The 21,196-nt window shown below is 39.0% G+C and overlaps 2 long non-coding RNA genes across 2 annotated transcripts in view; one reads left to right on the forward strand and one right to left on the reverse strand.

Moving 5' to 3' along the window:
• Positions 1-275: 275 nt before the first annotated feature.
• LOC128352896 (uncharacterized) lies at positions 276-10,838 on the reverse strand. The gene is made up of 2 exons (XR_008320689.1): positions 10,711-10,838; positions 276-969 (listed from the first exon to the last, which is right to left on the reverse strand). It is a non-coding gene; the product is annotated as an uncharacterized LOC128352896 (long non-coding RNA).
• The window catches only part of LOC128352897 (uncharacterized), a 244,597-nt gene continuing 230,480 nt past the window's right edge, over positions 7,080-21,196 (forward strand). The window contains exon 1 of the long non-coding RNA XR_008320690.1: positions 7,080-7,363. This is a non-coding gene — a long non-coding RNA (uncharacterized LOC128352897). The remainder of the gene's footprint in view (positions 7,364-21,196) is intronic.

Genomic DNA, 21,196 nt, shown 5'->3' on the forward strand with positions numbered 1-21,196 from the left:
TTTATACTGAACAGGTCAGAATCGAACCTGTTCGCACATCCCTACCTGCTTCTAGTGCCCAATAGGAGAAACTTAGAGGAAGAACATACACACACACACACTCTGAAACAGTGCAGCCAATCAGAGTGACTGGCAGGAAATTCTCAGACTCATTTAAAACCTGTATCTGTTTTGTCCTGTTATCCCATGCAGCCATACCTCTGTCATGTTGATTGGCTGTCTGGATGGTTACTTTTGCAGCCAAACAAGACAAAAAGCAAAAAAGATCCACCAAAAAATAGTAATTGTGCATTTAATATCTCATATAGAAATAGACACAAATACTATATGTAAACTAACAGCATGTGTGGATAGAACCATTCTGAAAATGATACATGAATAGAAAACCATGAAATTCCACAAATCAACATGTTATCTATAAATAAACCAGTATCCATAAAAATCCACAACAGTATCCAGGTGTATACCTGTTTCGAAAGGCAACATTTTCAGGTGGATAAACTACTCATAACATCAAGTGTTATCTTTATTGTTAACAAAAATGTTATCTTTGTTAATGACAACACCTTGTTATATCAGCCTGCCTTCTCCACATCATGGCCAGGTGGATATTGGGCCGTAGAATCACTACCCTCCTTTTATTGTGGAACCCACATTGTGGTATAAAAAGGAGTCTCTGTCTGCTAACATAATCAGAGCAAAGAAACAGTTGAAGCTTTTATGGTACAGCATCCGTGGTGGAATGAGTTCTGACAGTTTCATAGAGGAGTGGGAGGTCTTGTGGGTCCCTAGAAGATACACAGATAGTAGACCCAGTGTTTCCCATAACTTCATCTGTTAAATTGTTGTCAAGTAACTTGCAAATGTACAGAAGTCCTGGGAGGATAATGATTTCTATGGACCTCTCTTTTCTGCATGCCACATCCTTGGCTCATCCTTTCCTTGCCTGTTAGACAGCTGCCTGATGGCCTGTGGAGAGAAAATAGAGAAATAGAGATACTATTTCTACCATAATGTTACAGACATTATCTTGTCTTGGAATACACTGAGAAAAGTAATTCATTCCATTCGTTCCAGAAATGGACATTATGATGTCTACATTTGGATATTTACCTTTTGGAACAACTGACAATACTTAACAACTCAGTACGGGTAAAATTATGTCTCCATCTACTGCTTCTTCTGCTGCCATCTGGCTCTGCTTCTGTAAGCAAGAATTCATATGGGTAGCCACCTTAAGTGGTGCAGTGGGGAAATGCTTGACTAACAAGCAGAAAGTTGCCGGTTCAAATCCCTGTTGGTATAGGTCGGGCAGCAGCAATATAAGAAGATGCTGAAAGGCATCATCTCATACCGCGTGGGAGATGGCAATGCTAATCCCCTCCTTTATTCTACCACAGAAAACCACAGGGCTCTGTGGGCACCAGGAATCGGAATCGACTCGACGGCACACTTTGGCTTTATCTAGTCTCATGAATACTAGACCATCACTAGCACTGTTGAGTTCCTGTTCTTTGCAGATGCCTTTACACACGTATATGGTTTTTGTGTGAATGACTATAGTATACAGTATGTGTGTCCATTGTAAAAGTAAGCCTGTTACAGGCTCCTCAAATGACTGAACATTGTACAAGCATTAAACATAATGTGTGAATAGGACTTAAGTCTAATAGATCAAATGGCAGGAAGTTCCACATTTTGCACTGGGGTGTGGCTACTATGGAGAAGGCTTTCTTCTGCATCATTTCCAACTGATATATTGTCTTTATAGTTGGTCTTTATAGGTGGCGTGCTGTGGTTCCATGTGGATTTGTCTGAAACAGAGTACCTGTAAGTAATCGGAGAATATAAGGTTATTCTTCTGCCCCTTTGTTGTTGTCCTTAGCTGTTTTTGCGAAGTGTGCTTTCCCTAAAATTCCTTGTTGCTGAAGTTCCCAACTATATATTCATAGATACTGTGGCAGACAGGGGCATAGGAAGCTTGATGGTGACCCTCTGCTGCCACCACCTTTGCTCCCCCTCCCCGGCTGTCACCCCTTATGCATCCTCCCTGTCACCTAACTCTGGGAAAGGGCAATGGGCAGCGCTTCTGTGTTTGGATGCTGGCGATGCCCCTTGTGCCAGTGTCAGAATCACATTGATGGCTGGGGGTGTAGCATCAGTCGTGGTCACACTGTCAGCAAGCAGTGTCATGGCCAGTCAGCGAGCAATTCCTTCAATGGCTTTTCTCTCCTTAGCTTGGAACTCCCAGTGAGGGGGATGCTCTGGGAAGCCCCCAGACATTTGTCTCACCCCCAGTCTAATGGTGGCTATGCCAACAATGGTAGTGTAACAGGTAGTGCAGAGTAATGTAACAGCAGGTAGCCTCCCATTGGAGAGAAGGAGAGACCAAGATTACTCCCTTAGCATCCCTTAGGCATATTGAATGATAGGATTCTGACTAACTCAGGTACAATGACAGCTCATATATGACTGTTGCTGAGACAGTTGGAATCCTGTCCTCCAATATGCCTGGAGCTGCTGAGGAAGATGTGTTCCAGAGTGATGCTTTGATTTATAATGAATTGAACAAAAATCTTAACTTTAGTTGCAGAAACAACATCTTTAATATTTCTTAACACCAGCTATCAAGGTAACAGTCATTTCTGTAAGAGGGAGAGCAAAACCAACAGAACTGACAAAACAACCAGTCAACAGAACTGAAAACTGATTCCACCCAAAGGACCCAACATAGACACATACATACCGAGGCAAGTATGCCGGGTTGTAACTATCATTGGGCAAGGGGAGACAGTTGTCTCGGCGCCTGCCGCCTTGAGGGGCCCCCAGAGACATGTCACATGACTCCCCTGCCCACACGCCCACGCAGTCTGGTATTTTTTTAAAAAATCCCTTCTCCCCCCCCCCACCCCGCCGGCAGCAGCAATCTCACTCCAAGAGCAGGGCCTGCCCTGCCATGATGTTCATTCGGGCCCGGCCACATCTCTTCCCAACCGCAAGGCACACACCTGCGTAGTGGGAAAAGTGTCACTGTGATGATTGATCATCACAGTGATGCTCTTTCCACTGCACAGGCGCGGGTCTCGCAGTTGGGAAGAGACGTGGCCGGGGCCGAACGGCAGGGCAGGCCCTGCTCTGGGAGTCAGATCGCAACACCGCTGCCACTGCTGGGTGAAATTGCCACTACGGGGGGCGGGGGGACTCCCTGCTGCCATGCCTTGCCTTGCCTTGCCATGCTTTACTACTGCCTCTGAGTGGGAGAGGTAGGTGTCCTTTCTCTGAGTCCTGTCAGTGGGGTGGGATGGTATGGGGTTTTTTCTCTTGTTGGATGTGCTCCCCACCTGCTTTCACTTTCAAAGCCACCCCTTTCTGCTGTCCGCTTGATCAGATTGTTTCCTCTCCCCACACCCCAGATTGTCTGTGAGCCCCCAGATTGTCAGATCAAAAAAAAATAAAATGTTGGCCACTTAGTATTAATATGGAGAGGCTTGGCAATATTAAATGTTATACAAATGTTGGATGACTGTAACTAGCTGCAAACAATGGGCAGCATCCAAGCAAAGATTTGTCCAAATGGAATGCTTCTGCTTGTGCATGGAGGCGGGAAGGTGATTTTTTTAACCAATTCTCTCCTTTCCTCTGCAGCTTCCTGTGCCTGCCAAAAATATGTCTGTGAGAGTTGAGGGACCCTCTGGGAAATTTGTCAGTTGTATTCTGAGTGTCCAATACTTTCTGCATACTGTACAATTAGAAGTACATAAATGTCTACAGTGTTTAATTAGGGAGCACTAGAAAGAACAGAGCTCAAACATGCAGTGCAATTTGAGTGCTGAAGTTGTAATTAACAGTGTCCATACTTGTCAGTTAAGAGAAAGATGTGAATTAAATCCATCAGCTTGGCTTCTCAAGGATATCTTGTCTCCTGTAGCCATATTCTCATAGAAATGTTGGCTGGGCCAAAGGTAGACTTAAAGACTTCAGCTGTCTGAGACCTGCACTGGAGTTATTGTATGAAGGGAAGGGTGTGTGTGTGTCACATGATGACTGTATTGGTCTCCAGTTAACTTCTACTCTACAGAGAAGTGCTAGGCCTAGACCTAAAACTTGGTCCACTCCCACCAGTACCCCAGAGAAGTTGCTCTGGTAGTTCTATTGCTGACGACTACTATATTTCATTTGTGTGTATTTTAAGAGTCTGTTCTGTTGCTGCAGCTGGCTTTCCCCTATACTGTACTCGTGTCTGTGGTGGCCTTTTCCAAGTAGTGTTATATCTGAAGTGCAGCTGCATTGAAGAATACAGTACTTCTTCTGCGTACTAGCTGTTGCTTCCTGTCAGATTTGTGTATTCTTACTCTATTTGTTTTTACACTTCTATCCCACTCTCCCTCCAAGTAGCCCAGAGTGGTGTTGTGTTTATCCTCACAACAACCCTGTGAGATAGGTTAGACTGTGAGATAAGTGGCAGGCCGAGAGCCACTCAGTGAGTTTAGTGGCTGAATGGGGGTGTGAACTTGGGTCTCCGTGGTCCTAGTCCAGCACTCTAGCCACTACATCATGCTGGCTGGTAGAACCCAAGAGGTGGGAAAATGTGATAAAACTTCAATTCCAATTTTTTAAAGCTTCATATTTAATAAGGACAATTCTCCGCTGGTTCTTCATGCCCTCTGCTGCTTTAAAAAAGTGCAGTGTGTGTATATTACCAGCTTTTGTTAGTGTACTTTTGTGATTTGTTAAGCACTTCCCTAAAAAATAGTGCTCCTTTCTCTTAGGTGCTCCTTTCAGTTGAAGGTAGTTGAAATATGTCACTTAACTGTCATACAAAGCTGAGCAATGGATATTGTGAAGTGTGCGTGTGTGTATTCAGTGAAATATATTTCCAGGCAGCATACTTATTTTGAAATATCAGACTTAAATCCTTGGGGGCCTGGGGTGTGCAGAGGCCCTGTACTGGAAGGAGAGGAAAGTAGTGAGGGGGGCATTTTAAAATCTCATCTCTGGGCCACTCCAACCTTGCTACGCCCTTATCTTAGGCAAGAAGAGAGACAATGCTTAGTTACACAGTAAAATTCCAACCTTACTCTCTCTTTTGCATATAATAGGGATGTGCACGAACCGGTCCGGAGGCCATGTTGGAGGCCTCCGGACCGGTTCGGAGCCGGACCGGTCCGGCACCGAGGGGAGGTCTACCTTTAAGGGCGGGGGTAGAACTTACCCCTCCTGCCGCTCTTCCCCCTCCGGCGCTGTAGTTTGAAATGAAGTTTTTGGGGCGGCAGCATTCCTCGCTGCTGCCCCTGCCCCCGTCGTCGCTTGTTAGTCTCTGTAATACCAACACACATGCGCGTGTGGTGGCGTGCGCGCCTGTCGCCACCGTGTGCACGCATGCACGGTGGCGACAGGCACACGCGTGCCGCCACGCGCGCATGCGTGTTGGTATTACAGAGACTAACAAGCGACGACGGGGGCAGGGGCGGCAGCGAGGAACGCTGCCGCCCCCAAAACTTCATTTCAAACTACAGCGCCGGAGGGGGAAGAGCGGCAGGAGGGGTAAGTTCTACCCCCTCCACCCTTAAAGGTAGACCCCCCCTCGGTGCTGGTCCAGACCGGTCCGGACCATGCACATCCCTAGCATATAACATTCCACTGCCACGATGGAATGAAACTGAGTGAGCACAGGATTCCAACTAAACTCCACCTCTCCCCTGCCATGCTTCCATTTCCACCCATTTTAACCCTTGCACTGGTACTGCTGAGACATCATCAGCACAGCAGTATTCCTGTGCCAATGTATCTACTACACCAGACCAATGTTTTGTACCCATCCTCACTTTGCTGCAAAAGACTTCTGTACCAAATGTCCACAGTCCAAACCAGCCATTAACTCACCAGATGCCTTTAGGCTAGCTTCTGCCTCTCAGTCCAAGAAATTCATCTGCTGCACTACAGGGATAATAGCCACCTAAGGCTGCCATTTTGAATCCCCGCTGGTATGTTTCGCAGACTATGGGACACACCTATATCGGGCAGCAGCGATATAGGAAGATGCTGAAAGGCATTATTATTATTATTATAGTATTATTATTATTATTACTACTACTACAGTTATATCCTGCTCTTCTTCCAAGGAGCCCAGAGTGGTGAACTACATACTTAAGTTTCTCTTCACAACAACCCTGTGAGGTAGGTTAGGCTGAGAGAGAAGTGACTGGCCCAGAGTCACCCAGCAACTCTCATGGCTGAATGGAGATTTGAACTCGGGTCTCCCTGGTCCTAGTCCAGGACTCTAACCACTACACTATGCTTGCTCTGGGAGATTGCAATGATAAACCCTCCTGTATTGTACCAAAGACAGCTACAGGGCTCTGGGGTTGCCAGGAGTCGATACCGACTCGACAGCACACTTTACCTATAATGGTGCAGTGGGGAAGTAACCTGCCTAGAGAGGAGGAGGCTGTTGGTTTGAATCCCTGCTGGTGTGTTTCCTAGAATATGAGAAACTCCTATATCGGGCAGCAGCGATATAGGAAGGTGCTGAAAGGCATCAGCTCATACTGCACGGAAGATGGCAATGGTAAACCCCTCCTGTATTCAACCAAGAAAACCACATTGACTCTTTGGTTGCCAGGAGTCGACTCCGACTCCAGGCACAACCTTCCCTTTCCTGCAGGGAGAATAAACCTACCTCACAGGGTTGTTCAAAGAACCACTGTGCTGATGTATGTGAAGCACCTTTAACAGCCTCAAGGGCTACATTAAGGCGGGATATTGTGTATCAGTGCTGTTATCTTCATTGCCAACGCAGTTTCTAATTTTAAATCTTCACGAAGAAGCCCAAACTGAATGGAAGATAATTCCTCGCCGCTCCCTGCTTTGAAGTGGTCCTTCATGACAGTGTTTCTTATCTTACAACTATGACATGAAGAGGGAGCTGTGGTTCTTCTGAGACAAGCCGAGTTCAGCTTGAACTAGCTTCCCCCAGCCAAGCTTTCCGATCACTTGTCTGCTTTTTCCTCCCTCCCTCCCTCCGTCTCTCTCTCTCTCTCTTTCTCTCTCTTGTCTCTCGCACTCACTTACTCTTCCATCTTCGGCCACTGTGCCAGATAAATTTAAATGTCTCTGTTCAAGTGGAGATAATTCATGCAAATCAGAGCCCCTGGCTCTCAAGTGTTCGATTCACAAAGAGAACTCCGCTTCAGGAGGTCACTCGTTCACAGCTGCTCCTCCCATTATATTTTCTCCCCCTCATAGCAGAACTGCTGCTTGTATACACTGACTGAAAGGACTCAATTTACTGCAACTGCTGCCTGGTTTTACTTACAACTTTCTTTAAAGAGGGACATACCTTCCAGCTATCTTGCCAAGAAAGGTAGGAAGTCTGATTCTTCTAAAGTCACGGAATACCTCTCCTCCTTGCTCATTATCAGATCGCGCAATAATGATGCTTACTGTTATCAGCCTTGCCTCTTAAGAGTGTGATGCCAAGTGTCTTAATGCTTTTGTTACTTATATGCACAGTTGCAATTGTTTAAGTGACTGTTATTCTAATGGTGATTCAGCCAGCTATTATCCAGATGCACAATGGCAAGGAAGATGTTATCAGAGACTCTCTAGACTGCAATTGCAGCCTCCTAGTTCCAATCACATTTTATTTCCCCCTTTTAAAAGAAGAAGAAGAAGAAGAGGTGCTCCCACCCCGCCCAGGGTGTGTTTTAAGACTGAGTGCCAGTTGTTGATCCCACCAAACGAAAACTCCAAAAGTGTCAGTGGGTTCCATCCTTGGGCTTTATTAAGTGATTTCCCTAGAGCAGAGCTGTGGATTTTTAAAGGGGGAAACAATATGTCATAAGGTCACTTTTTTCTTTTCTTTGCAGCATGATAAACAAGTGCAGGCCTTCTTACTTATAGGCCTGTCAAACATATAGACCCTTTAGATAAACGTATATTTAATAGAGATGCTAACAGTATGTCTAGCAATGAAAACCTGACTCATTGTTATGGGAAGGGGTTTTACAGAAATAAAAATGGGATCCTAAAAGATCCATTAAAACAAAAACAAAAGCTAACAACTGTATAGCCATTAGTCACAATGATGCCATTGAAAAGCAAATTCAGTTGCCATTTAGTTAAGTGTAAACATTTATAGTGAGAAATATGAAACAAGCACTTTTGAATGGAATACACATATCTTAGAGCAAGTCCAGCATTATTCTGTGGATAGTTCCATGCATTTGGTAGTAGTGTAAATGCATCTCAATAAGTTTGACTACACCAGCAATTTCAAACAGTCAAACAAATCAGCACAGAAACAAATCAGTCCACAGATTTGTCCTCAAATAAATGCATTTCAGATTTAAACATTAATCTATTACAATAATCCATTGACTATATGATGCTATAATTATTTCTCAAATCCAACAACTTTAAGGGATTGGTCTTAGATGGTAAAAGAGTGGAAGGAACAGTATAAATCATAAAGGCACGTCCACAATCAATATGTATCCAGAATGCAGAAGTTTACACAAGTGAGATTTTATTGCAGTGCTTAGGATTTTAATACAAAAGCAATGACTTAGAAGTTTAAAAAAAATGTTTAGTGTATAGTAGAAAAATACCTGCATGCCATCAGTTGTTTCTTGTATACTGTAATCCTGCTGAAGAAGAATATCCTGTGCTTCAAGAGCTGGTTGTCTTTTGTATTGGGACTATATTGAATTTTTTAATAAGGCATCTGATGATTTCTTGGCATGGCTAAAACCTTCTGCTGGAATTAATAAGCTACCTACAAAAGTCTTGCTGTGCAGGGAGCAATCTTGCTTGCTGTGGTATTTGCAAGATCATTGTACACTCAATGTAGCAGATTAGCATCTTAGGGCATTGGGGCTATCCTTTTGGAATGCAGGGCAATGTGCTAAGAACTCAAAAGAGAAGTAAGAAACCATCTTTATAGTATTTGCCATAATGCCCCCCTCTTCAAAATGAACAATGAGTCTAGCATTCTATTCTCTAATTACACATTTGAACTATTTAAAGATTTGAGTTTATGTTTAACAAAGCAGCAAAATCATCTACAACATATCACACACACACAACACACACAGATCTTTACGTTGTTCTCCTGTACACAGTTGTAGCTCATACTTTAATGGAATTTAAGCTTGTGTAACTGTGTAAAGGACAGTAGTCTGAATGTTGAAATTTCAGTTCCAGTTCTAAGCACCCTTCCTTTAAATTCTATTCCATGGAAATGCTTCTAATGTTATCACTTGCTTGCTTAGAGTGAATAGACCAATAAACTTTTTCTGTATGCTACTTATGGTTATGGAATGATTTGGATTGGGAATGGCTGCAAGGTTTTCATACACTATAAAACATTTCTCTTGATAACAACCCCAATGCACTTGGTTACTTTTATCATTAAAGCAAATCTTAGTTAAGAATATTAAAGTTAATGAACAGAACAGAGGGGTTTCCTTACCTTGAATGGGATTGTGGCCCAAATAAAGTTAGGGATTACAGATTATCCCCTTAGAGTTTGCAATACAGTGAGGTGAGATTAGATCACTAGCCAAGGTATGAAAAGGAGATAAAAGACATTCAGAAGAGCTGATGAAGAACAAAGTAGTAGCATGAATTTATTTTCTTTTTCTGTTTTCCTGATTTCTGCCAAGTACCCAAAGTTGTACAGTATAGGTAAGGAACTGTCTTTCAATAGGTTAGCTTTTTTCAGAATACATTCAGAACAGTAAACTTCAATGTTGTCTTTTGAAATAGATATCTTTTCTACCTTCAGATTCACTGATAATCTTATAGCTTTATTCAAAGGTGCACCTTGGTAATTTTAGAGCCTATACCTAAAGGCCTTTAGAGCGCCGCCGCCCCACTGCTGCAAGTTAAGCATTATCCCCTTACACACACAAACTGTGAAAGTATTTCACAGTATTTTTACACATTATTAACATGACCACACCACCTGGGACAGACTAAAGAGGATTTGGGCTGCCCCAGGGGGTGTGGAGGCCCTGGACTTCGGCCTGAAAGTCCAAGGGTAAGGGTGCCTCAGGCCTCACTCTGATTGTACATCTTCTAGAAAACTATGCAAGAATAGAAGCTTTACTTCATGTTCCAATTTCAAACCAATTGTTATACAACAACAGTTGCTATACAACAATATGCACATTTCCCCTGCATGTAATCATTAGTCATGATTAATGTCCCATTTATTTCAGTGGGACTACTCATGAGTAAACTGGTCTGTATGTCAGCCACTATATATTTTTCATACGAGATTAGCACATAATTCAACAGCAACACTTTAGATTGTATAAAGAACTTCCTAAAAGTTTATTTATTTATTATTTCTCCTTGTTTATTATTTCTCTTTCATTTTTGGAAGGGCGGTATAGAAATTGAATTAATAATAATGATGATGATGATGATGATGTAATCTGTGTTACCATCTACTTCTGCTTTATATGAGAATTTGGATTCAATATTGAAACTAGCCCCTTTTGTCCACCTACATGTAGATTACCGTAAGCAGTCTGCATGGACTGCACTAAATTGTAAATGCACCAACTGCTATATTTAAATATACAGTGTACATTCTCACATCAGAATCCCATCTACTGGTTTTATGGAAGACAGTTAAAAAGACGATGGTCATCTTTAAAGACACTGTTAATGCATTAAGTTCTTAAAAGTTCATCTACAAACCTTAGTTTTGCTATGTCTTGAAAAATTCCCTAGATAGACCTCAGGCGTCCCAAGGAGGAAAATATGTGGCCATATTATTTAAAAAAACCTGGAGCCTTATAAAGCTTAGTGGAAGAGAGAACTTAATTGGCTACAAGTTATCAAGCAGGAGCTCCCACTTGAGATGGCCTATAGCAGCCAGAAATGAAAATGTGTTCCCTTAGGTTTCTCATCAATTTACATTCTTGATTATATCCTGCTCTCGTTTTACAACTCCTTTCATTACCTTGTGCTCCAGTATGTATGCCTGTAATATCAAGTTGCAAACTTCAGGCCTTTCATCCAAATGAATGCTGAAAATGATTGCTATTGCACCAAAAGCTTCCTTATACCTCAAGGGGTTAAGAAGTGAATCAGATCTGTAATTGACTGACTTCCCTACTGACAGCCTTTGAAGCTCTTCTCCGGGTTTTTTTTTGGGTTTTTTTTTTTTAAACTCCTGTTTCATGAAAAAAAGATTGACACTCCTTTATATGTTTGGAATTCTTCAGCGGGTGTAAAGTGCTGGGTAATGATGGAAATTAACCTGGGGCTTTATCTATCTATTTCTCCTTGCTACTTTATTGAAGTGATGGTAACAGTTAAGATTTATATGCAAACAACTGTTCTCATCAGAATCTTGCATGGTTCTGTCATGTCATCACATGCTTTGTGATTTCCAGAAGCATTCAGAAATGACAGTTCACCCCCACTTTTTTCTCCCAAAATGTTGTTTTGTTTCAGAAAACCAGTGACAATTTTGCCAAGTCAAAATGCACCAGCAGAGGACCAGATAAAGGAAAATATACAGAGTTCAAATGCATCTCTGAATGGTTAGTCTGTGGAACGTTGAACATAGTTATCTGACAGTGTGTCAGCTAGTGTTATCTTGAAAAGAGAAATGAACAGAGCAGGTCCACATAAAAAAGAAAAGCAATTGTTGCTTTACTTTTGTCTGTTTGTACTAGCTTGGATTGTCCCCCCCCCCCCCAATTGCCTTTCTGTTGAGAGATTAACTATTAGGGGAATCTGATTCAAAAGCTTTGCTCTTTAACCCTTTGGGTTAAAATATCTAATGTAAGCATAAACAGACAAAATCCTACCAGCCCAAATTTGAAATAAATGCAAGAAAAGTGAAGAAACCCAACAAATTTGCCCTCATGTTAGCAAATACTGGTAATTATGTTTATAATGAAAGGAATTCATGCTCAGTAAAACCTTCTGTAATTCCATCTCATAAAATTATATGTGTTAGGATATAAAGTACTGTATAACTTTGGGTAAAAATAAGGCAACAATAGGATGTCCACTTACTTGGGTGTCAGTGAGCCCATTTTTATTCAGTGAGACTTTTGAATAATCATGTTTTGAAACAAACATGTATGGTCTGACTAGCCCTCTTCTTTCTATAGTGACCAGAAACATCCTTTCAGTTTTAGTCATAGGATCATCCCAGCCCTGCTACCTGAAACTATATAGATAGTGAAGATAACCAGGACTTGAAACTGGGACATGTATGTACCTAGCATATACCATGACTCACAAATAGTGTTTTCCTTGTGTTTAAAGGTGTAGAAATATCCACCATATCCAATACAAATCCAAACACTCAAAACTCAAAATCCTGGCCCAGTACATGATTTATTCCATGAACACTAGATTTAATATATGCAATGCTTATGTTTTAAAATAATGTGCTATTTGCAGCAATTAAACATAGAATGATAATAAAAGTACAGATTTTCCTTATAGGAATAGTATATCGATTTAAATCCTTTATTGCACTGCCAGAGATTTTTGTGTCTGTGAAAAGATTGCATTTATCACAAAAGCACTTCATTCCCATCACTCTGTTATTGTTGCGACACTTTAAAAGAAATCTCAGAGACTTATATAAACATATGCTGGTGAGAATGAAATTTCCAAAACTATCCTGTAACCGCTGTTTCAACTTCTCCACGCTGCCAAGATAATAATACATCTAGAGAGGTATTGAAAAAGCAGACTGAAGCCATGAGTAAACTGAATATTCAGAAATGTATGGAATGTTTTCAGGCAATAGCTGACTTAACTATGAGATATTAATTAAAGTACCTGCTTCACCAGCTACCCTGAAAGGGAAAAGTATCAGGATCTGCAAGTATTATAAAGTGATGCATTGTATTTAGTGTTCCTAGAAGTGGGCATGAATCCCACTACTGAATCAATAGTCTAGTTAATGAGCAGTCAAATATTTTTTTTAAGTCACCCTAGAAGGTAATGTACATATCAGTATTACAGGTATAATGGAACATTCTCCTGTTCATAATTTCAGACATGAGGAGTTCTCCTAAGGTAAATCAGTATAGAAATAAAATAAATAAAATAAAATAGAATAAATCAGAATGTAATATACCCAAAGAATAAGAGTGTTTCCTTGTTAAAAAATAACCAAAGATTAAATTTCCAACCCAGTCCAAGTCAAGCTTAGTGTAATTCCTAAAACTAATTTGCAGTTTTGCTGATCTAAGGACCTCCATATTTCTATTTATTTCTGCTTAACAAGAGACTGATGTGTGTTAGTGCTAGAGGTCAACTAGAATAACTATTAATAATCATGTATTCAAAGGTAGAGCATCCCAGCATGCCTTGCTGCAGCCAGGAATCTTTTGGTAAACTCCTCCTGTATTCTACCCAGAAAACCACATGGCTCTGTCGTTGCCAGGAGTCGACACCAACACAACATTTCTTTTCTTTCCCAGTCTAACATAGATAACGACACAGTCCTATGCTTATTTACTTACAAGAAAGCTAGTTACAATGGGACATAGTCCATTGTAAGTGCATATAGGACTGCAGCTTAAGACAATCCTAAACACACTTTTAACTGTAGTAAGCTGGGGACTTGCTTCTCAGTAAATATGGACAGGCTTACGATTTCTACATTAAGATGCACACTTACCTAGGAGTAACATGATTGTTATAATCTGCAAACTGGACTTTTCTGTGAAGCTTCATAATCCTCTCCCTTCCTTATTGTTTTGCTTGCTATAGCTAGCTTTGCTTGTGATCTAGCCTGAACAAGAGTTATGGTGAATTCAGAACTCACTACTGTGATCACTACTACGTTGTTTCAGTTGTTTCTAGTGTTACTCTAGTGTTGCTTTTGAGTTTTTCAAATGGACCAACATCATGGCTACCTGCATTTTGTTACTAATTTTGTTACTATTGTAAATCACGATTGTCAGAGCTATTTCAGAGTTGCCTTCTCAAAATAATATCAGCTTCTACAGAAGAAACTTAAGCTCAGTAAAAATTATTATGCTAACATGTTAAGGAATCATATGCAAGAAACTATTTCAGCACCTACAAAACATGGATAAACTGAAAGAGAACATCCCATTGAGGCTTTCTATTGGGTAGAAATGGAGATAGTAGTATAAAAATGGAACCTCAAAATAAAAGATCTGTTCACTCAATGACTTCAGCCCAGAGAAGTCATGAGTTTTTATCCAGCCAATGCTAATTCCAGTCACATTGGTACAGTGTGCCTTAAACACGTTGCCAGATGTTGAACATGGCATGGACAATATTTTGGTATCAAGTGCAACTACCTGAAAAGCTATGACTGTGACCAGTAGCCTAAACAGGGCCTGCACTGATAGATATCTCCCACATTTTATATGCATATGGCAACAGTTATAAAGGAATATACGTTGGAATTATATTTTTGATGCATCAGAATCAAATGACCCATTAATAGTATTAATTCTGATGGTGCATACTAGAATAATACATACTAGAAAGTGGATTCATTGGCTGCCCTAGTGCAACGATGTTACACTAGTGCAGGTGGTTGTGCTAGCTAGTTTCACTAAGTCAGGAGCCTTCATTCCAGACTAGCGTTACACAGATGCTACAGGCTGTGTTTGTGCAACTTCCTGCTTTGAAACCTCTTCCTCAGTCCATGGATACTTCAGAGAATGATGTAAAACTATTCACTGTCCTTGTGCAAGAAACATACTTGAACAATTGGAACAAGAATTCAGGAGACTGAGCAACTTGAGCATCTGCTCTGCCGCATGACTGTTTTGCGTGGGTTCATCTTTGTGTATTACACTAGTGCACTGTTAGTCTGGCTGTCAGTCACTGTTGAAGAATTACCTTGTACTTAGCAACATCTCTTGACGTTTTTTTCATGGTTTAAAAAAAGACCTAGCATCATTTGCCATGCCCAATGCTATTCCTGAAATCAGAGAGCTCAATGAGGATGCTAAGCATATTGAAGGTTCTCAGAGGTCGAGTGTGTGAGGAAATACTTTTCCTTCTTCTTGAGGTCATGAAATTGCTATGAAGCCAGAATTGTAGTGTGTACAGGACTGGAGCAGGGGACTCTTTCTACAAGAGGTCTAGACAGTCTTGATGCCTCTGAAATAAATCCTGAACATGTACTCCCGTGTCATTTATCTCTGGTATCCATCTTTTCTGAACTTTGTGAATCCCAAAATTCCTTTTTGATTCCACCACACTCCCAGGCTGGATTCCAGCTATTCAAGGAGAGAATATACAGAAGTCCGAAACTGGCCCTTGAGTGACTCAAGCTTGTACATTACCAAAGGATATCATTGGTTTATTTGTGTGTATACACTCCTCAGAACCAAATCCATGTATTTAGTCTGGGCCTTCCATAGTATAGGAAGAGTTAACAGGAAACACATATTCCTGTTATGACCCTTGTCAGGTCATAACATCATACATGGTCCGCATGTAAAGATCATAACACGGAGACAGAGAACCATTTTCCCAGTTTGTGCTTCTTGTAATTGATTGAGAGGGCTACATAGAAATTCCATAAAAGCCCCATTTATTTGCAGACATCAGGATTGAAGCCTGGCCGACATTTCAAAAAATGCAGCCTCTGAATCGGACATTACAGAGGATTCCAGTGAATGGAGCAAGAGTATTTGTAATTTTAATTTCAGGCATTGACTCTCTAAAATGTAGATTGGTGGGTTTCATAGAAGACAGTAGTTTGGAGAATTCATTTTACATTGAAAACCTTGTTTTTTAAAAAACTTCTGCTTTGAGAGCTTTAATTTAATGAACACTTTTACCTCTGTTTTAACCTGAGACAATTCTGTCTAATGTGTCACCATGGGTCTTTACAAATTTTGGTCACATTTACCAGTAACTGCCAACATCCTGGTAGACAGTTCTTTGTTGCAGATATAAATCTGATAGGTATATGTATATATATATATATATATATATATATATATATATATATATATATATACACACACACACACACACACACACACACACACACACACACACACGAATGTTTTAAAACATCTGATGAATATATAATTATTCTATTTTGGAGTTCTCAAAGATTACAGTAAACATTCAAAATTTTTGGATTATTTATTACTTTGTTTATGCATTAGTCTCATAATTAATAACTTCTTTGAATTTTACATTCTTAAACCATGTTTCCTCTTTGAATTTGCATTTTACAATTAAATATTATATTTAATATACAAAGAGACAGATCTTGTTGCAATCCAACATTTCAATAGGCTTAAGTACACATTTTGTATTGGATTGTGGCCACTAACTTTAATATAATAGCACATATAAGACATACACACAGTTAATAATAAGACATACACACAGTTAATAATAATAGTTATTATCTATATTGCTCTGACACTGAACATCTTATTGCTTCCTTAACATTAATTTTAAATGGTATATGAATAAAATAATGTTAATTTAAAAATTCAAAAAATAATTATTAAAGCCTGATACCAATATTAAAAATTTGAAAAAAATTGCATTTTGCAAATCCATTAAATTCATTTGGTTTTTCAGTCAAGTAGTGGCTTCAGCACTCTCATGTTTTCCTGCTACCATGGATAAAAGTGAGATTTGGATTATATGGGGCTAGCTATCACAGCAAAGTAACAAATATTGGTGCAGTGTTGCTTATGCAGAAAACGTATTTTATTTTTCTAAACCTTTGCTTGTGTTTTATTTAGAAATTATCCCTGGTGATTCAGGTAAACAAGGAAATTTTACATGTTGACTTCTTCATATTCATTGTGTGTGTGTGTGTGAGAGAGAGAGAGAGAGAGAGAGAATGTGTTCCTATATATTCAACTTTATCTAGCCTTACCCTGACACATCCCCAAAAAATCCATCTTAAGTACATAACCCTGTTTAATTTCCTATGAAAGATTACAGTAAGCGTGCTTTTAATGTAATGATGTCAGTGCTGGATGATAAACATGTATTAAGCAGCGCAAACTGCTGATTATCTGTCAGGATAAATCTGTTTATTTCAGAAATAGCAGTCTGACAACCCCCTGTTGTTAATCGTGAAAGTACATGTTAATGCCAGGTACTGTTGGGCTGGATTTGCTAGCTGAGGAATGCGCGCCATGATTCATTTTGTGAACTTCTTGTCACCAAGTTTTGCCATTCCACCCCACCGAGTCTTTTTAAAAATATATATTTTAAAAAAAACAAAAAAAAACCAGAACAGATATTGGGCAGATATTTTTCTTAAATTCACAACTATTCATTGGAAAGAACAGCCAGAGAGCGGAAAATGTGGATTACAGGATTAGGCTATAGTTCCTTTTGCACATGTGGCTGTATTTGTCGCTAGAATTGTCAGCGCGTGGTCATTTGTTTTGACCAAGGGAGAATATGCTTATAAAAGTGCTAGGCGAAAAAGCTGAATAGGTACTGTTCCTGCTAATGACCTTTCAATTTCCTATCACAACATTTCTAAAAATATCTGGAAATGAATCACTGAATGATGCATATGGTATGTTTTAATAAGACAGGGTGCAATCTACCAAACACCTCCTTTTGTGCTTATAATTTGAGAATCCCCTTTGAAACAACTAGGGATCCACAGCTGCAATTCCTCATAGATTGTTCCATAAATTTGTATGGTAAAGCCAGTGTACATGATGCTTTTTGAGGCATGCTTTCTGCATGCTTTTTGACTAGATCTAAATATGATGCAGCTTTTTTGTTCCGTGGCAAAAGAGATCAACCCATTTGAAAGCAAATATAAGTGGTGAAAGGATGAATATTCTTATATGGTCCCATTTGGCACTCCACTTAAGAAGGATATGCATTTCATTTGAGAATTGGACCTTACAATAACTGGTGGAGCTGTAACTTGCCATGTGGTATCTTGTATATTTATTCCCTTGAAGATTTTTTTATTCTGTTTCACTCTCCACTTGGAAAAGACGTTCATTTTGTCTGAGAACTGTATTTTATCATATTTAGTGGGGATGTGACTTGACATTGTGACAATTTTTCTTTTGAAGATTGATATCATCATCTGATATCTTATTTAGGAAGGTCATATCCATTTGGGTCTCTGTTATTTGGGTTTATAAGTATTTAATACTAATTTTGTTGCTTTGATATTATTAAATGTTTACATTATAGTTTATATACTTAATGAGCTTTGTTGTGTATTTTAATAATTCTTAGGGTTCTTTGTTTGGTCTGTTTATGAACATCATCACATGCTTAACTGCTCAGTAAAAATTGGTATTTATATTGACATTTTGAAGTGCAATACAGAAGCCCTAAACAGACTCAAGGCTTTCAAACAGCTGTTCCTCCAAGCCAGTTCTTGTTGCGACAAACTCTTTGCTTGTGCCATCTCCTCAGTTGCTTCACAAGTAAGAAGCACCTCCATTCACAAACTAATTTTTCCAAGAAGCTTGTGCATGTCTCTACCTAATTTCAAATTTACATGTTTACTTTGCATATTTTTGCATCAGAATTTTTGTTTTCTTTTAGATAAAGGTCACTGTCATTCATAATCAAGGGGGAAAGGTAGATTAAAGGTCAGGATTCAATTAAAAAAAACCTGATTAGCTTTACAGATTTGTTCATATCATTTGGTATAACCTTGGATGAGTGAAAATCATGAGTTAACAAATTAAATGTAGTATCATGGGTCAGTTGCTTCATTAGGTTCTGATATCACAGGGTTTTTCCGCTTCCCACAACTTTCTATTTGTTTGTTTCTCTTTCAGTAAGAAGGTATACATATAGTGTTGGCAATTGCATTTCTAAGTGTTTTTTATAAGTAACATCAATGCAGTTCTTGCAGCCCAATCCTATGTATGCCTACTCAGAAATAAGTACAACTCAGTTAAATGGACCATACGCCTTTGTAAATGTGCCTAGGGTTGCTGCTGTCAACCCTAGGATGCTTACCAAAAAGTTAATCTGTTTTGTTCAGTGAGACTTATTCTCAGGTAAGTGTGCATAGGATTGCAGCCTTAATATCCTAAAATCAAATATAGCAGAATGGGTTGATATAAAAAATAAATAAATAAATCTCTTGAACCGTGGGTCACACAAATATTTGTGTTGAACCTAACATGCAAAAATGTTTTTAAATATAATATTCTTTTTTAAATCAGAAATTCAGCTGAAAATGCAAAAAATCATATGATTAATGGAATATAGATTTACAGTTTAGCCTACTGGTTTAAATCACAGATTTTCCATTGATGTCATTCACACCTTTAGTCAAAGCATTTATTTTGTCCTTGTCTCAGATTTATATCAATCAAGAAGGAAATTATCATAGTAATTTATGACGGACAATTTGCTACTTTCAAACCCATGAGCAGTGAGGGGTGGGGGCGGGAAGTTGTATTTTGAGGATATATTTTTGAGATCCTCAGAACCTAGGACCGTAAGGTCCAGGTAAATAGATACAGGTTTGGACAGATATTACACTTTAGGGAACTAAATGCCACGGTTCAGTACAGATAGAGTTATGCACTATGCTCCATCAAAATCAGTGGGACTAAGGAGACTTAACTCTCTGAATTTCATCATATATTTTGAAAGACCAAGCTACATATTATTTAGAACTATGTTTTAAAGTTCTTTAAGGAATAAGTGTCTCACTAATTTCTTTAAAATAGTGCATTAAAATCTGTTCATGCTTTCTTTCTTTTTCTTGGAGGAAGCAACATTTTAATGAAATTTTATGCCAGTTTTTCAACAAAGAAGAAATAAATTCTAAGAAGCTGATGACAATTAAACATTTCACACCATGTCAAATATTCAAAGTGCACCTATGAAGGTTTCCTTCAGGTCTACAAATGGATCTGTTCATATCTTTGCTCTTTGTCACATACACACTTTATATATCTTCTTTTGCCTGCGTTCAATACTTTTCAAGAACAGAAACATTTAGAATGCCTATTGGTGGATAGTCTATATTTTATTTATTTATTTTATAGTAGTCATAACACATAACACAATATATCACATATATTGTGATATAACAATATATCACAGATATATTGCAACATTTTATTTGTTTGATGTTTTGAAAGCGATGCATTCTTTGTGAATGTCTAGTTTAAACTCATATCACTTTCCATTACAAGTCAGGCCTTTGTAAGTGCAAGATTAAACAGGTAGCATAATAATATGTGAGTTCAATAATTAGGGTTTTCTATGTATAGAACTAATAACTATTTCACCATCCTATTTCATTATCCTAAGTATCTTTCTTGATTTAGGGGCAAATTAGAAAACTGTAAAAAGTAAAGTGTGCTGTCAAGTTGATTTCGACTCCTGGCACCCACACAGCCCTGTGGTTTTCTTTTGGTAAAACTGTACTAAGTATTATAAGGATTTGTTGTTTTTCTTTTAAAAATGAGCACTAGTGGATTAAAATTAATGAATGGCAAACAATTTTATTAATATATTATCAGAAATTCAACATTAAAAAAGCAATTTAAGGTGTTAACTTGAATGTAACCCAAATAGTACTTTTGAAGCAGAATCATAAAAATAATATTCATTTCTCTTACTTGAAAATGGGGAACACTGAATTTTTAATGACTTTTATTTCAGACTTCTTCCAGATGTTGCCGAATCTTGGCCATTAATCATATATCGTTTTAAAGACTACTATGAAAATAGCTACTTTCACAACAGTCTCAATTTTTTATTTTTGTCATGCTTTTAGAAAATGTTTATGAAACAGGTTTGAAAGCATGCATAATATGCTTAAGGTAATGGAAGCTCTTCTTCCAAAATGCACAGTAATTCCGTTTCATTTAAAATTTAGATGGAATTGCAGTCTAATTCCATTTATTATAATTAATGGGAGTTTCACCACTGACTTTAATAAAAAGAAGATTGCATCTTAAGTGCCAAACACTTACAATTGGGCAGGTCTGACTCACAAGTCCAAATAAGTTGGACTATGTAAACTAGGTCTGCAAACTGTCCCTGGCTACTGATTCTCTCCTGAAATGTTGCCCAGGCTGGTTTTAACCTATTTTCCCCCCAGATAGACTCTGAGACTGGAATAAAGCCCAGGGATGAAGGATGGCTTAGGGAAGGCAGGCACAGGAAAGATAAAACATTGATTCTTCCCTCCAAATATTCCTGCATTTTAATTTCCTCAGTA

This window comes from Hemicordylus capensis, chromosome 4, assembly GCF_027244095.1.
Source record: "Hemicordylus capensis ecotype Gifberg chromosome 4, rHemCap1.1.pri, whole genome shotgun sequence".
In the NCBI taxonomy this organism is placed as follows: Eukaryota; Metazoa; Chordata; class Lepidosauria; order Squamata; family Cordylidae; genus Hemicordylus; species Hemicordylus capensis.